This window comes from Lissotriton vulgaris, chromosome 9 (genome assembly GCF_964263255.1).
Source record: "Lissotriton vulgaris chromosome 9, aLisVul1.2, whole genome shotgun sequence".
Classification (NCBI taxonomy): domain Eukaryota; kingdom Metazoa; phylum Chordata; class Amphibia; order Caudata; family Salamandridae; genus Lissotriton; species Lissotriton vulgaris.
The window spans coordinates 915,847,826-915,861,859 of record NC_141697.1 but is presented as its reverse complement, the minus strand read 5'-3'; the positions used below and the strand labels follow the sequence as shown (position 1 = coordinate 915,861,859).

General features: G+C 46.4%; 1 protein-coding gene across 1 annotated transcript in view; it reads right to left on the bottom strand.

The window, feature by feature from the left end:
* GRM2 (glutamate metabotropic receptor 2) overlaps nt 1–14,034 on the bottom strand; it is a 489,558-nt gene that overhangs the window by 374,488 nt on the left and 101,036 nt on the right. The gene's annotated exons all lie outside the window — the stretch shown is intronic.

Here is a 14,034-nt window from a genome sequence, read left to right as displayed (position 1 = left end):
TGCAGAGTCTCCAATTAGGTATTGACCAGAAACATGACTTTGCAGTGGTAGCCTATCCAAATTACCTTCAACTGGGATGAAACTCCTCTGCAGCAGTACATAATTGACCCTAAATTCTTACTTCTAACTGGGCTTGTGACACAGCCTTCCACTGTTTCAGAGTTCACATCACAGTTTGACCCATTTCCAAGGAATCAAAGTGTTCCACAGAGCCAAACTGCTGAACCATCCCTGAATCCTCTTTGAACCTCAGAGCAAGGACTATGGATAAAAGTGTATATTCAGACAGTGGAATGATCTGATACTGCTGTTGCCGTATTTCCTGCAAAATTATGGATTTGCCACATCCGATGCATAACCCATCACCTGCTGCATAAGATGCAGATTAAAAAAAAAGATGGTTTTCTAGCTCAAACAGACCAAAAGTTACTAAAAATGCAATCAAAAGTGTTGACGCGCAGGGCAAGGCTTTCACAAATGGTGACAGGTCACATTTTAGATGCTTAGCGCTGTCTTTGGGTATTAAACTGATACTAATGAGGTGCAACCATTCCCCAGAGAGTGTTACATTATAAAAATGTCAAAATAATGAAGTAATACTATTACAAAATGGGTCGCATTATGACACATAATTTTCTTTATCTGGTTGCATAATTTTGTTTATCCTGCAGCATATTTAAAGCAGCCCTGAAACTTTTGCACTGTTAGGGCTAGAAACATCTAACCATCACCAACAAGCCTTTTTGAAACTTTGACTGTTCTGAAATTTTAAAGTGGTTATTAAAGAGCTATCCATTTCAATAAATAACCCTGGTTGGAAACTCATGGATTGGGATTTTAGTAAAGGCGCTTTATACTGCATATAGTCTTCACAAAGTCTCTCTGAACTAGGCCTTCGCTGACCAAACAAGCTACCTTGGGCAGTCAAGAAGAATGAGATATTTTTCACTTGCAGGACTCAAACTTGTGACCTGTAATGACACATGTTTGTACAGAAAACGTAGTTATGTACTCCGCTATCTCTCGGCTTATGAACGTCTCTTTTAAAGAAATTAATTCCTTTTTTATTAATTAAACATTTTCATCTTCTATTTGAAAACCATACATTGCATATGGCATGTGAGAAGTTGGCCTGGCATATGCTGTCCACTATTCTAGTACGCACCTTGCACCAGTCCAAACGACCCTTATTGATGGTAGGTTTAGACAACCTTTATCGAAAGGTATCCTAGTGGTAGCTGTGGAGAGCAGCCTTCAGACTAAGTCTTGAAGGAATGTAAAGCAGCTTGTTTTACCAGTCTATAATCTCTTGAATGATCAAATGAAAGTACACCACACAAGGTATATATATAACATATGTATTTATTCTAAACACAACCCCTCTAGTCTCTTTATGAGGCTAGAGGCAAAAGTACAACACAAGAACTTAAATGGCACACAGTAAACTAGCACAGTATACATTTTGCCCTAGGGGCCTCACAAACCATGTACTAAAAAAGTGTCTTTTCGTGTCGGGTTTCGTCGCCGATCCCAATGGAGAGCTGCGAAGAAGTGCTGCAGGCGACCAGAGGAAAAGTGTCTGGATGGATGTAAGGGTGGATCGGAGATCTGAAGAACCTGAAAGCAGAGGGGACAGAGTCTGGGTCACTAGCCAGTGACCAGGATGGCGACAGGAAAATGCCAGCCAATGTCGGGTGCTTTAAGGAGAAGTAGGTGAAGCCTGACTCTTCAGCCACGAGGTCCAGGAAGTATCGATGACAACCAGGAGCTGGATTTGAGCTGTCGCACGTCGGATGTCGAGTGCTGCAGCGTCGGTATCCGGATTGGACCCGACAAGCCTTGGCAACAGCAACCCATTCAAGATGACAAGATTGGCTTCGGGGCAGACTAGCATGGTCTGAGGGACTTACCCTTTGGAGCAGAGTCAGGGCACGTCTGGAGCAACCAGGAAAGCCCAAGAAACAAAGGATTGTTCTTCATGGGGACCCACTAGCCAACAGACTAGAGTTCATGAAAGAGCATCTAGCATCGATGCAAAAAGCGAGCCCACGGAACACTCGTGGAGTGTAGGCCTCCCAGCTTTGGAGCAAAAGGTGCTCGGAGCAAGGGCAACAAATAGCCCAATGCATAACTTCGGGAAACTTCGGTTGGTAGGTGCAAAATTGCAGGATGTGCAAGAGTGCTGGTCCCACGTCTCTTGTGATAGCTACAGGTCTCAGCTTCGCTGGGGACACGTGTCAGCCTCGGAGATGACTGGAAGTTTGTGTCCTGTGTCGCAGATTCTTCAGGATCCGTCAGGAGCCTTGAAAATGCAGACCGGCAAGATGCTTCTTTGGTGCCTCCTTGAACCCAAGGGAGATTTATTTCGTCTTCCAGTCAATATGGAATGTCGAAGGTCCAAGATTTCTTCTTCAGAGTTTCGTCCAGGGTAATATAAAGTCCTAGTGACTGGGTTCCTATACTTATGCTAAGTTTAGGGGTTGGACTAACTCTAGGGTCCCACCTATGAGAGGACCTGGGGAGGGGGTGGTTACACCCCTTCCCCTTTGTCCAGTTTCACACCAGAGCTGGGGATGAGTGCCCCAGCAACCGGTTTGAACTGGGAAATGCATGGAGTACCTTGTGTGCCCCAGGCAGTGTCTGAATATATCCCACCCTCCCCAATACACTAAAGCCTGTCTGTGGAGGTGCTGGCACCTCCCTTGACAGGAAACCTATTGTCCAGGCCTCCCCTGTCGGGGTTTTGTCCAGCAGCAGGAGGTCAGACTCGTGTTTGTGGCAGCAGCATCCATTTTGTGATGCTGAGGCTCTTTTAAACTTCTACCGGGTATACCAGTGTGTACATGTCTTCTCCCTCTAGAAGGGTGGAATGCTTAACCCGCCGCCGGAAGTGGCGGGGGGGGGTAGTATTCAAAAGTGTTTGACACCAAACACAAGATGTTTTGATAAAGCCAAACCAAAGTTAGCATTAACAGCGAGGATTATAATGCACTTAAGAGGTATTTCGAAAGCTGCTGAGGGGCTCAGCTCATGCTAGGGCACCAGGGGCGTAGCTAGAGCTTGTGGCGCCCGGGGCTATCCCTCAGAGTGCCACCCCTGGGGGGGGGAGGGGAGGGGGAGGGTCGGGGGTAGTACCGCCGCTAATAGTTACCTCGATCATTCAAGTTACATGCACATACATGACCAGGGCTGCACTGTTGTGAATACACCGGTGACCGGCAGTACAAAGTAGAACACACAGACTGCCACCCTGCAGGATTTCAGGAAGGGCCTAAAAACATGGTTATTCGATTAACGTCCCTCATCAGCAGCACCGCCCCCACCCCCCAGATACCCTCACAGGTGATAAGTAGCGCTATGCAAATCCTGTTTGTCAGAGGCATAATAGGGAGTGGGTAGGGTGGCAGGCCCACTGAGAGCAGGCACCGCCCAGCAGGTGTCACTCATGTCTCGATCTGGTGACGTCAGGCCTGGGCTGTGCTCTGATTTACTGGTGGCCCATTGCGGCGGCCTTTATAATTTATTTGGGGACTGGGGACACTGAATGACACTACTGTAAAGTGTCAGACAGTGAGTGTCCCCAAATAACTCATAAAGGCCACTGCAACAGGCCACTAGTGCTGCGCGGCCGCCGCCCACAAAATAGTGCCGCCCCCCGTAGCTACGCCACTGCATATAGAGCCTGAAAAAGAACCCGTTCCAGTTGCTCTTTCTAATTTCGGCCGGTGCTAAGACCCGAGCCACTTAAATCCTTGTTTGACTCTCTCTCTTTCCCCACTCATCTTTTAATGTCCAGTCAATATTAAACTTACTCTCAGCCTTGCAGTACCACATTCACTCTCTGTCTTGTTCTCTTTCACTCTCTTTCTCTATCTCTCTCTCGCTCTCTATCTCCCCCTCTTTCTCTCACTCCCTATCCCTCTCTCTTTCTCGTCCCCACTCTCTCTCTTTTTTCTCCCTCTCCCTTTCTCTCTCTTTCCATCTCTCTTGCTCTCTTTCTCTCTCTCCCTCTCTTTCTTTCACCTCTCTTTCTCTCTCTCGCTCTCTCTCTCCTTTGCTCTCCCACCCACACGTCCCCACTCAGAACTTTAAAATGTAGATGTGGTAGAACCGCATCTGGTTGTAGGTATGATGTTACTTGTTGTATCACATTTCTGGTTGCAATGACAGAAACAGCTAAATACAAAGGTGGCACACTATGCTAAACACAGATTTTTAGCACACATTTTTTAAAGCCACGCCCTTAATTCGGCCACCCCCCTTTGAGAGACCCCCCAGTTTTTTCATCCCACTTAAAGCCCTGTTGACAGCTATGCTGCCACTCTCTAAATATCCCCTCTGAAAACTCTCCAGTGACAGTCTTACCTCACTCGTCGTGACTCACTCCAGGGTCTCTGTGGCAGGTATGGGTGGTTGTTTCAGCAGAAAGACCAATCCCCAGAGAGCAGCACTGCCACTGACTGCCCCAACAGCAACATGCCAGAATGAGCGCGAGAGACCGTAGCGGTGACGCATGTGACGCGTCACTGCTATGTCGTTCTCATCGCAGGGGCAGGGCTGGCCTGGCCAAAATAAAGCATTTAATGTCGCCCAGTAGGCCAGGGCCGTCATTGGTAGTGCTCGTGCGCTACAAGATTGATTGATGGCCCTGAAGGCTGGGACGGACGAACACTGGGGAGCAGGGCCCAAAACAGTAGGGAGCAGGGCACACATGTGATCAGGGAGCAGGGCACAAACCAGCAGGGAGCAGGACACATAAAGCAGGGAGCAGGGTACACAAGGCAGGGACAGGGCACACACATGATCAGGGAGCAGGGCCCAAACCAGCAGGGAGCAGGGCACACAAGGCAGGGAGCAGGGCACACAAGGCAGGGAGCACGGCACACACATGATCAGGGAGCAGGGCCCAAACGAGCAGGGAGCAGGGCACACAAGGTATCGAGCAGGGCACACAAGGCAGGGAGCAGGCACACACATGATCAGGGCCCAAATCAGCAGGGCGCAGCAGGGCACACCCCTGCAAGTAGCGGGGCGCAAAACATTAGGGAGCAGGGTTCACACCAGCAGGAAGCAGGGCACACACCAGCAGTGAGCATAGCCACATCAGCAGGGCAAGCATGCGACTCACTGAGCCGCATACATTCTTAGAGTACAGGTAGCCCCTGGTACCTGTAGAAAAGTGTGAGTGACATCTGATTCATAGTGCTTTTAAATTACTGGAAAGAAGACCAAGCTTACATTGAAAAAAGGAGATGGCAGAGGTTGAAAGAGAGTTGACACTCAAACACACAACGCCTACACTGGTGCCTATAGAGCAAACGATTGCTATACAGGAGTGCACAGTCTTATTTCACTGTGTTTTCTCATCCGTTGGTCTTATTAATTTTGCCTTAGGCCAATAGGTTTGCTGTATTGTCTAAAGTTCTCCTGTTTGCCACACCACAAACCCTGTTTCAATGTTGTACGCTTGCATTTCCATTGGTAAAAGACACAGGTATCGCACAAAAGTCCTACGCTCAAAGGTTACGTCCTTTAACCTATGTAAACCATGCATAATAGAGAGCTCTTTAGGCAGTGTTCCCGGTATTTTCAAAAGTAATTCATAACAGTGTAGTATTGCACCGAAACGCTTCACCAACAAGAGCCCGGACAAAACATGGGAATCTTAACCCCACACCCAGATTCCGGTCCAGAGACCGCCTACAGGAGCACAGGATGGAAGACACGAAACCTCACCCAAGACGACACAGATACCCAACCAGGACAGCCAAAGCCTAAAAATTCAAAAGATGATGACCTTCCAGTCCAGCACACTTCATACATGTAATAAATAGAAAACTCACTTCATGAAAGTGAAAGCTGCACGATGTGCACAGCACTGCTAGGATACAAGTGTCTCGTGGAAAGAAAAGGCTATAATGTAAATGTAAATGTGTGTGTCTTGTATACAGCTGTCCGCAGCCTCTCTGCGCCTCCCCTCTGTGTGTACCGATATCGCATTCCTCAAACTTTGTGTAACTGTCTTGGCACCCCGCGTGCCTACACACATGCGCACACGACAAAGCACATGCCTGTTCATAAGTTCCCATAGATACATGCCACGTTAAAAGCAGTTTTCTTACCTGATCTGAACACGACGATGCAGAAAACCAGGACGCTTCTCAGGAAGTCGCTCCATGGTGTCTGGGGAGCGGTGGGGGCTGCTCCGGCTGGGAGATAGATGGCGGTGGCCGGGCTGGGAATGATCCTGTGACGTGCGCCACTGCCCATGGGTCTATGCACAAGGGAGGCCGGCCGGGCTGGGGAAGCGTAGCGGTGGTTCTCATTGCCGGGACAGGGCTGGCCCGGCCAAAATAAAGCATTTAATGCCGCCCAGCAGCCAGGGCCGTCATTGGTAGCGCTCGTGCGCTACAAGGCTAATTGACGGCCCTGAAGGCTGGGACGGACAAATAGTTGAGCTGGGAATAAAAGCAGCCAGAGGTCATGTGCGTGCAGCGCGCAGCGTACACTTTCAAACTGCGCGGCCGCCCTCAAAATTGTGCCGCCTGGGGCGGACCGCCCCCCCGCACCCCTCTAGCTACGCAGGTGTAGGGCACCCTCTCACACAAAACCAAGCACTCTGCCTTCAGGATTGTCAAGGCCTGTCATAGGAGTGAATTATAGGTTAATTTGTGTCTATATATATAGGTATACTATATCTAAGTAAGGGGTGCTTACATCACCTTACCCAGGCTGCAAGTGCATATCTGTGGTGTCACCTTGGAAGGCTTCCCAGGGGTGGCATAATACATGCTTCAGCCCATGGTAGGCCTCCGGGGTACCTATGCCCTTGGTACCTAAAGTACAATATACTAGGGACTCACAAGGGTAACCCAGTAACCAATCTGGAGTGTACCTAATGTAAATGAAATCCATTTTAGAGAGAAAGCAGTTAGACTGGGGCCCTAAATAGCAGGATCCCAGTCCAACTAAGTCAAAAACCAGCAAAACACCAGGAAAAAAGTGGGGGTAACCATGCAGTGAGATTCCACCTTCCTACATGTCACATATTGTATTCTACAATTACCAACGCGGTATAACCAACTTTAGTGTTGACTATATTCCCCTTTATGTTTTCTCCCTGCTGCTGCTCTCTTGGCCAGGTTGTGAGTCGGCCACTTCAAGGACAGCAGCTTTTTGACCTTCTCGTTTTGTACTCTGGTGCACAGTTTCTGTGAGTTTCTATAAGCACTGCCAGGATTAAGCACTGAATCCTTTGCCTCTAATGTAAGCTTTCCAGGTGGTCTCGTCTACCGCCATCTCTAGCAGATGGAATTGCTCTCATGAAAATGGTGGTGCTGCCCAAGTTTCTACATATTTTTATTAACCTTTCATTGTCTTACTGCTACATTTTTTGTAAATCTTAGGGCACATCTGCTAGCACTGGTATGATCTGGGAAACAGGGAAGGACCAGTTTGGATATACTTGAGCTGCCATATTCCTGCGGAAGATTTAATGCATCTGACTTCCACTTACTTATATCATTTGTGTTCCCATGCCCACTTCGCACACTATTGGTATGCGCCGTAAGATTATGTATCACACCTCCCGGTGGAACATGATGATGCTTATCCCATTCCACTACAGGCTCTCCTACTGCACAAGAGAAAGGGGTTGACACACATGGAAATCAATACAGCCCACTCCTCATCGAAGGCCTGTGTGGACTACCCATACGCTATCAGCCCGCACTATCGGTCACTAAGGCGGGGTTAGTGTTGCGACTGCTCAACTGTGTGGGGCTGAAAACCATTAGGGAATTGCTGCACCAAAGCACCCTTGTGGCCCTCAAATGATTTTTCACACACACAGCGACACCCCAGTTACTGACACTCACATACTATTGCCTTAGAACTGCCCTGTGTAAGTTGTACCCCCAATTCCCAGGGGTGCCACCTACAATCTGCGCACTGCAGACCCTCCTTACTAGCAAAACACGTCGGAGCGTGATCACTAAATTATATAATACCGCGCAGACGTATAGACGCCAGGTCCACGATAAGGGGCTGAAGAAATGGAATGCGGTTCTTGATAGGCCACTGGAGTTTGCAGATGGGGAATTTTGCTGTACACAGCTGCACATGCTCACATCCAACTGTAACTTGTGTATAATACACTTTAAGTATGTGCACCAAATGTATTGCACGCCTGCTAAATTATGCAATTATGGTCTAAGAGGATCCCCTCAAACTGTGCGCGATGTGGGGCAACGGATGCAGATTTTCTGCACCAGGTCTGGCAGTGCGACTCTGTCAGAAATGTTTGTACTCAAATTACAGGGGCTCTAACTGATATGGTGCTTGAGCAATTGCACTGTGATCCCGGAGAATGCCTGCTGGGATTGGTCAAGGGCCTACAGCTGGTCAATCATACATTTGTGGCTGTGGCTCTATTGATGGCAAAGCAGAGAGTGGCTCTCCACTATATCCACTAATCAATCAGTCAATCAATCAATCAATCAGTCAATCAATCAGAGTACTTGTAAAGCTCGCTACTTACCCGTGAGGGTCTCATGGCGCTGAGGGGAGGGGGTGCCGCTACTGCTCGAAGAGCCAGGTCTTGAGGAGTCTAAGAGGAAACGACTGTTGCATCTGGCCTACTGCAGGACCAAGTTGGAACTTTATGCAGAAGAGTCACCATGGCCACTGAGACCTAAAGATATTTAGGGTTCTCTAGCGACATATCTCCTCTCCACCCCGGACGAGTCATAGGAGATGATGTGCCTTGGGGTATGGAAATACTCCGATGTCAGGTACTGATGTCGGCACATGTAATAATGAAATTGCGTTGCAGATGTGCTCAGTTCCTGTATAAGTGGCACTGATGAGCAAAATGTTGATGTATTTTTGCTAATGTTTGAAAAAGATCCAAAAAAGAAAACTTTACTGGCAAAAACACTGATCAATTTCTGAACAACTTAATGTAAAAAAAACATTAAGGTAAATCATTTCCGCGATTTAATTCTGATTTTCATTTCACATATTTTGCTTCTGTTTGCATTCCCGTAGAGTGTTAGGTGTTACCAAGATGCTGTGTTTATGTATGTTTTTTCGTGCCGTATGTTGCTCTTGTGTAGTGCACACTTTGAACTGAGTCGCTTCCAGGTTTATAACGAGCCACAATTGAAAGTTCTGGAGTTGGGCCGAAGACAGCCCTAGGTTCTCACTGTACGTGTCAATGGGTCAAAATGGTGCTCAGAATACGTGGTCATCCCAGTGCTTGCCCTCTCTTCAGAGTGAGTTAGCAATGGTTGCATAGACCAGCTAGACTTTTGATTCTGTGCAAATGTGTGTGAAGCAGGTCATTAGAAGTCAAACTATTATCGAGGCAAAAGTAAAAGAAAATGCAGCGCTTGCAGGTGAGTAGGAGCGTTTTGTGTTTGGAGAGTGATGAAGCGAAGAAAATGCGAGGAAGTGCATACAGGAGAGAGTGAAAAGAGTGTTCCAAAGAGAAAAGAGATGAGGTTTAAGATATGCAGATAGACGAGATGTGGAGAGAAAAAGTTCTAACTTAGAGTGAACAATAATTGTAGGGATTAAGACACTGAAGACCACAGGCCTCAGTAATGTTTAATCCACAGTCTCAAGTTCAGAACTGAAACATTTTCAATATTATTTACAACAAAATCACTAATTTATCCTAAACATATAACAACCATTGACAAAGCCAATAAATAGCACTGACTGGTTTTAGGTGTATTTCAGTTGTTGTGTTATATATTTGATTGCAATAACAAAGTTCAGAGGAACGAAAATACTGTTTGTTGGTTGGCACTCTATAGGAACCACAGACATGTATGGCTAATTACATAGGCCGTGCACCTTTTAAAGACCCCGCAACTTTTTAAATTCCACATAAAGACCTGAGTGCCAGTGCTCAAAAATAAGTGCCAGTAGGCCCCACCTGTTATTTTCCATTAGATGTTAACCCAATATATTGCGCAAACGGTAGGCCTCTAGGCGCTATTAGCTCTTGCAGGATTTGGACAGAGGCTGCAAGCATGAAAAGGCCTCCATGTAGTCTAAATTTGGCTTCGACTTGTATTCTTAGCTCTACATAAAACCGAATAAATTAATAAATGCAAGTTGGAATTTTGCATATTCTGTTAATGCGCATCACACATCTTAGCTCCCGAGGTAGGAGTCTAGCCCCGAACGCTCATGTGCTGAAACGTTTTTGTCTGATTTTGAATTGGTTTAATGTATTACAACATGCAACGCGGAAACTTAAATGAGCAACGAAGACCAAGTCCGCATCAGCGGAAGTAAATTTATTCATTAGGAGATTCGGCGAGGCGCGCAGTCATTTGGAGAAAAAAAAGCGCCTGGAGCGAGGTAGTCAAGGAAGGAGAATGTTACAAAATACAAACACTGTAAGTAACATTTGCTGTTTGTTTTGTGCCTTGTGCTGGGCGGTGCTTAAAATGTATCAGAAAAGGGGTCCCCAGGCGTTGTTTTAAAACCCCAACAAGCGCAGCTGGAATACATTGGGGTGACTGTGACTATAATACTGCACAAAGTTAAATTGTGGTTTAAATACCGAACATTAAACATTTTGAGCATGCATTACTCCATTTAACGTTCAAAGCCCTAAAAATGTAAAAATAAAAAATAATTAAATGTATTTTCAGATAAAAATCTTTAGTATCAGAATGGAGCTTAACATTGATATATTTGCAGTGTTTTCCTACCTTGCCTCATTTATGGTGCTTTGGAAGGCTGATTATTATCTGGTTTTACATTTTCAGGCTCTCTTTGGGAAGTTCTTACAAAAAGTTATTTTGACTTACACTGGCCTACGGTACAATATCCTAGTGCAGTCAAGCAGATGCTTTCAAACAAAGTAACAAAATAAGACGTGTCACTGTTCAATTTGAGAAGTGCCAGAGTGTAGAATAAGGGGAAGGATGGTTTCCTCTAAGGGCCCGATTATGAGTCCGGCGTGAGGGCGTGGCGGTCTCTGGACTGCCCTACTACGATTAGGGTGTTCGGACTGCCATAGCCGCTGCAGCCGCCAGGGAACTGCCATTCCCTGGCGAGTTTGCGGCAGTCAGGAGGCCACAATATGCTTGTCAGGATCGCCATGCGTTGCCAATCATATTACGAGTTTCCTTTCTACCGGCGGTGTCATGGAGGTTCCTCCTCCATGAACACCGTAGTGGAGAGGAAACAAAGGGGGCCCTGCAGCCCCCCCTGTGCCACCTCCGCATGGGGATGCTCACATAATGGCACAACATTTGCTCCCATGTGTGCATGCACCCCAGATCCTGCACAGCGTGGACTTTTCAGTCCATAGTGTTCAGGAACTGTTTTTTGGCGTTCCTGTTGTGGTGCCCACTTTCTGAGGCACCGCCGTGGGAATGTCAAAAACCAGCCCTCCAGACAGAAGGAAACTCCTTATCTTGCGGTAGGTCTGACCCCGGCTTTGGCGGTGTGGCAGTGGGACGAACCTGGCGCAACACCGCAAAAGTCATAATCGGGCCCTAAGTGTCAACCTTCTATGTTCAAAGTTGAAAAAAGTGATGGGGGCTATATTGGAAGGCATAAAATATCTGAATGATTTTGTTTTGTGTGCCATTTAATATCCAAAACATTTTGGGTGCAAATCTCTACCAAAGCTAGTTTAAAAAATAATTCCCAAGGTACATTTCATACCATAAATGCCTCACTCTAGTCAATGTCGAGGTATTTAGATGCTTTATTAGCTTAACCCCTTCCGTGCGCGGGAAATTCCCATGCTGTGCGGGCGTTTCTATTAGTGGGTGGGTTTCGGACGGCCGGGTGCCGTCCTGCGCACATGCACACCGCGATGTGTGACATCTCCCGGCGTCACGAGCATGGAAGAGGTAGTTTTTCACTCATATTTTTGCTACCTACATATCATACCTGCTTCCGGGGGACAGTGGCGTAACAAAACTTGAGGGGGCCCCCCTGCAAAGTACATGGAGGGGCCCCCTCTGGGCTCAATCAGGAGCTCTCATGCCAGGGTACTGTGCTGAGGGCCCCTTCTGGAGCTTGCCCCCCACCCCCATGCCGTGGGGGCTTCAGGGGCGTATGTTACGCCACTGCTGGACATGGAACACAACTGTATTAATTGAGTCCTTGTTTCAGGGGTTAGAGAGCAAAATATCATGTTTATTTATTTGTGGAGAGGACAAATCTATTATCTCTTATCCTCCAGCCTAGGATCCTTTTTCTTTTATCCAAATGAACCATTAATCGATTTTGCATACTTGTAGGTCTTCTTTCAATCAAATACCTCTAGACAATTCTACAGTGAATAGCTCAGGCTTCCTCTATCACTCTTGCTTATTTCTACTCTTATAGCATTGCCACCTTCACTTGCTCCAGTATTCCTGAGTGTGTGTGCAATGGTGTCAACTTCCCATCCGGTGAGATGAAGGTGTCGGCCCTAACATCTTAGTTGAAGTAGGTTTTAACTATTATAACCTTTATTTACTGGTTTCATCGTGCTATTCTTTTTTCGTGGATACTCTTGCATTTCCCTTCTCCAGCTACTGAACAAATGAATGTTGAACATTCTTATCATTTGTTTTATGGAGAAAGAGTCATCGGGCCCCATCTTCTTTATTTTTCTGTTCTACTTGGGCCCCGCACTCAATACTCAAAATTTTGTCACGAATCCTCACCCTCTCGGTGCTTTTATGTGTACAATACCACCAGAGAATTCACTGAAGACGCACATTACTCCCCATGCATTATTACAATGTGGGTAAGACCCACAATGGGTCTTGAGCGAAAGGACCAACCCCTCAGCGTTCTTGGGTTCTCCATTTTTAAACACCTAATATCCGCCTACCATTTCCAATGGCTCTACATTCCTATCTATCAGTGTGAGCATGGCTAGTGTGCCCAACGTCAAAGTTAAAACTACCTGCTTTCTGTATATTTGCCAGCGTCCCAAATGACCCCCAACTAGTGTCAGAGCCTCCATATGCCTGATAGCATCTCAAACAAATCATTATTAGTATCCCTGGACTCCCCTATGATCCATGGCAGCATAATTTAGATTCCAGCAACAAAGTCACCATGTTTTCTGTCATTCAATGGTATTATTGTCAGCAGCTCCAGTTTATGTGCCAGTATTATCACAGTCCCATGGATCAGCTCCTGCATCATCTAGAGACAATGCTTAGTACACAGCCTTGGTAACAGTGCCAAAACATTGCGGTGTTCCCATAATTCGCTCCAGCAACCCACACATTACCTATGGTCTGAGAAAATATCTCCAGTACTTTCAGCATTAGTGGTTGCACATGCCAAGAGATTATAGCCAGATTACCTCCCTCCCAAAATAAATCCTTTGGCCATATCAGAGTTTTTCATTGGACTAACACTGTTATTGGATACTGAGAGTGCAAGGTGCTTATAATGAATGAATGAATGAATGAAAGGCGATTTATAACGCGCAAACTTAGCCCCAGAGGGCATCAAGGAGCGATGATATAACATAACACAGCCAAAGCAGTATCCTACATGCCTATCGAAATAGTGCCAGTGCCAGACGTAAGCAAAAGAGATGATAGAAACCAGCTGCAAAGCATTTTATTTGGTGTCACCACTAGAAATAGTCAATCAGGGATTGAGACCTTCAGTGGACAGCTACACCACACTGGGGATACCCAATAATTCCTCCGGAGACTGGGTAAATACTATGTAACACAGCCCTCTAGAGCAGTTCATGGACACTTCACTGCAATGGACGCGTTCTCTAACCAGACTAGTGGAACTAATATTCAGTATCACGAAAGCGAGATAGAAATACTGCTGAGATATATCAACAATCTGAAAAATACTTTATTCAAGCAATGGCTGAATGTTTTAACCATATGAATCAAATGTCCGAAGAGGGCTGAGCTACCAATCCTTCTTAGTGTATTTTTATGTAATTTATGCACGAGTTCTGGGCTGGCGCGCAGCTGAATCTGCCTGGTGGTGTGACATAAAAGGGAGCTAAGTATGTTTTTAAGGGGT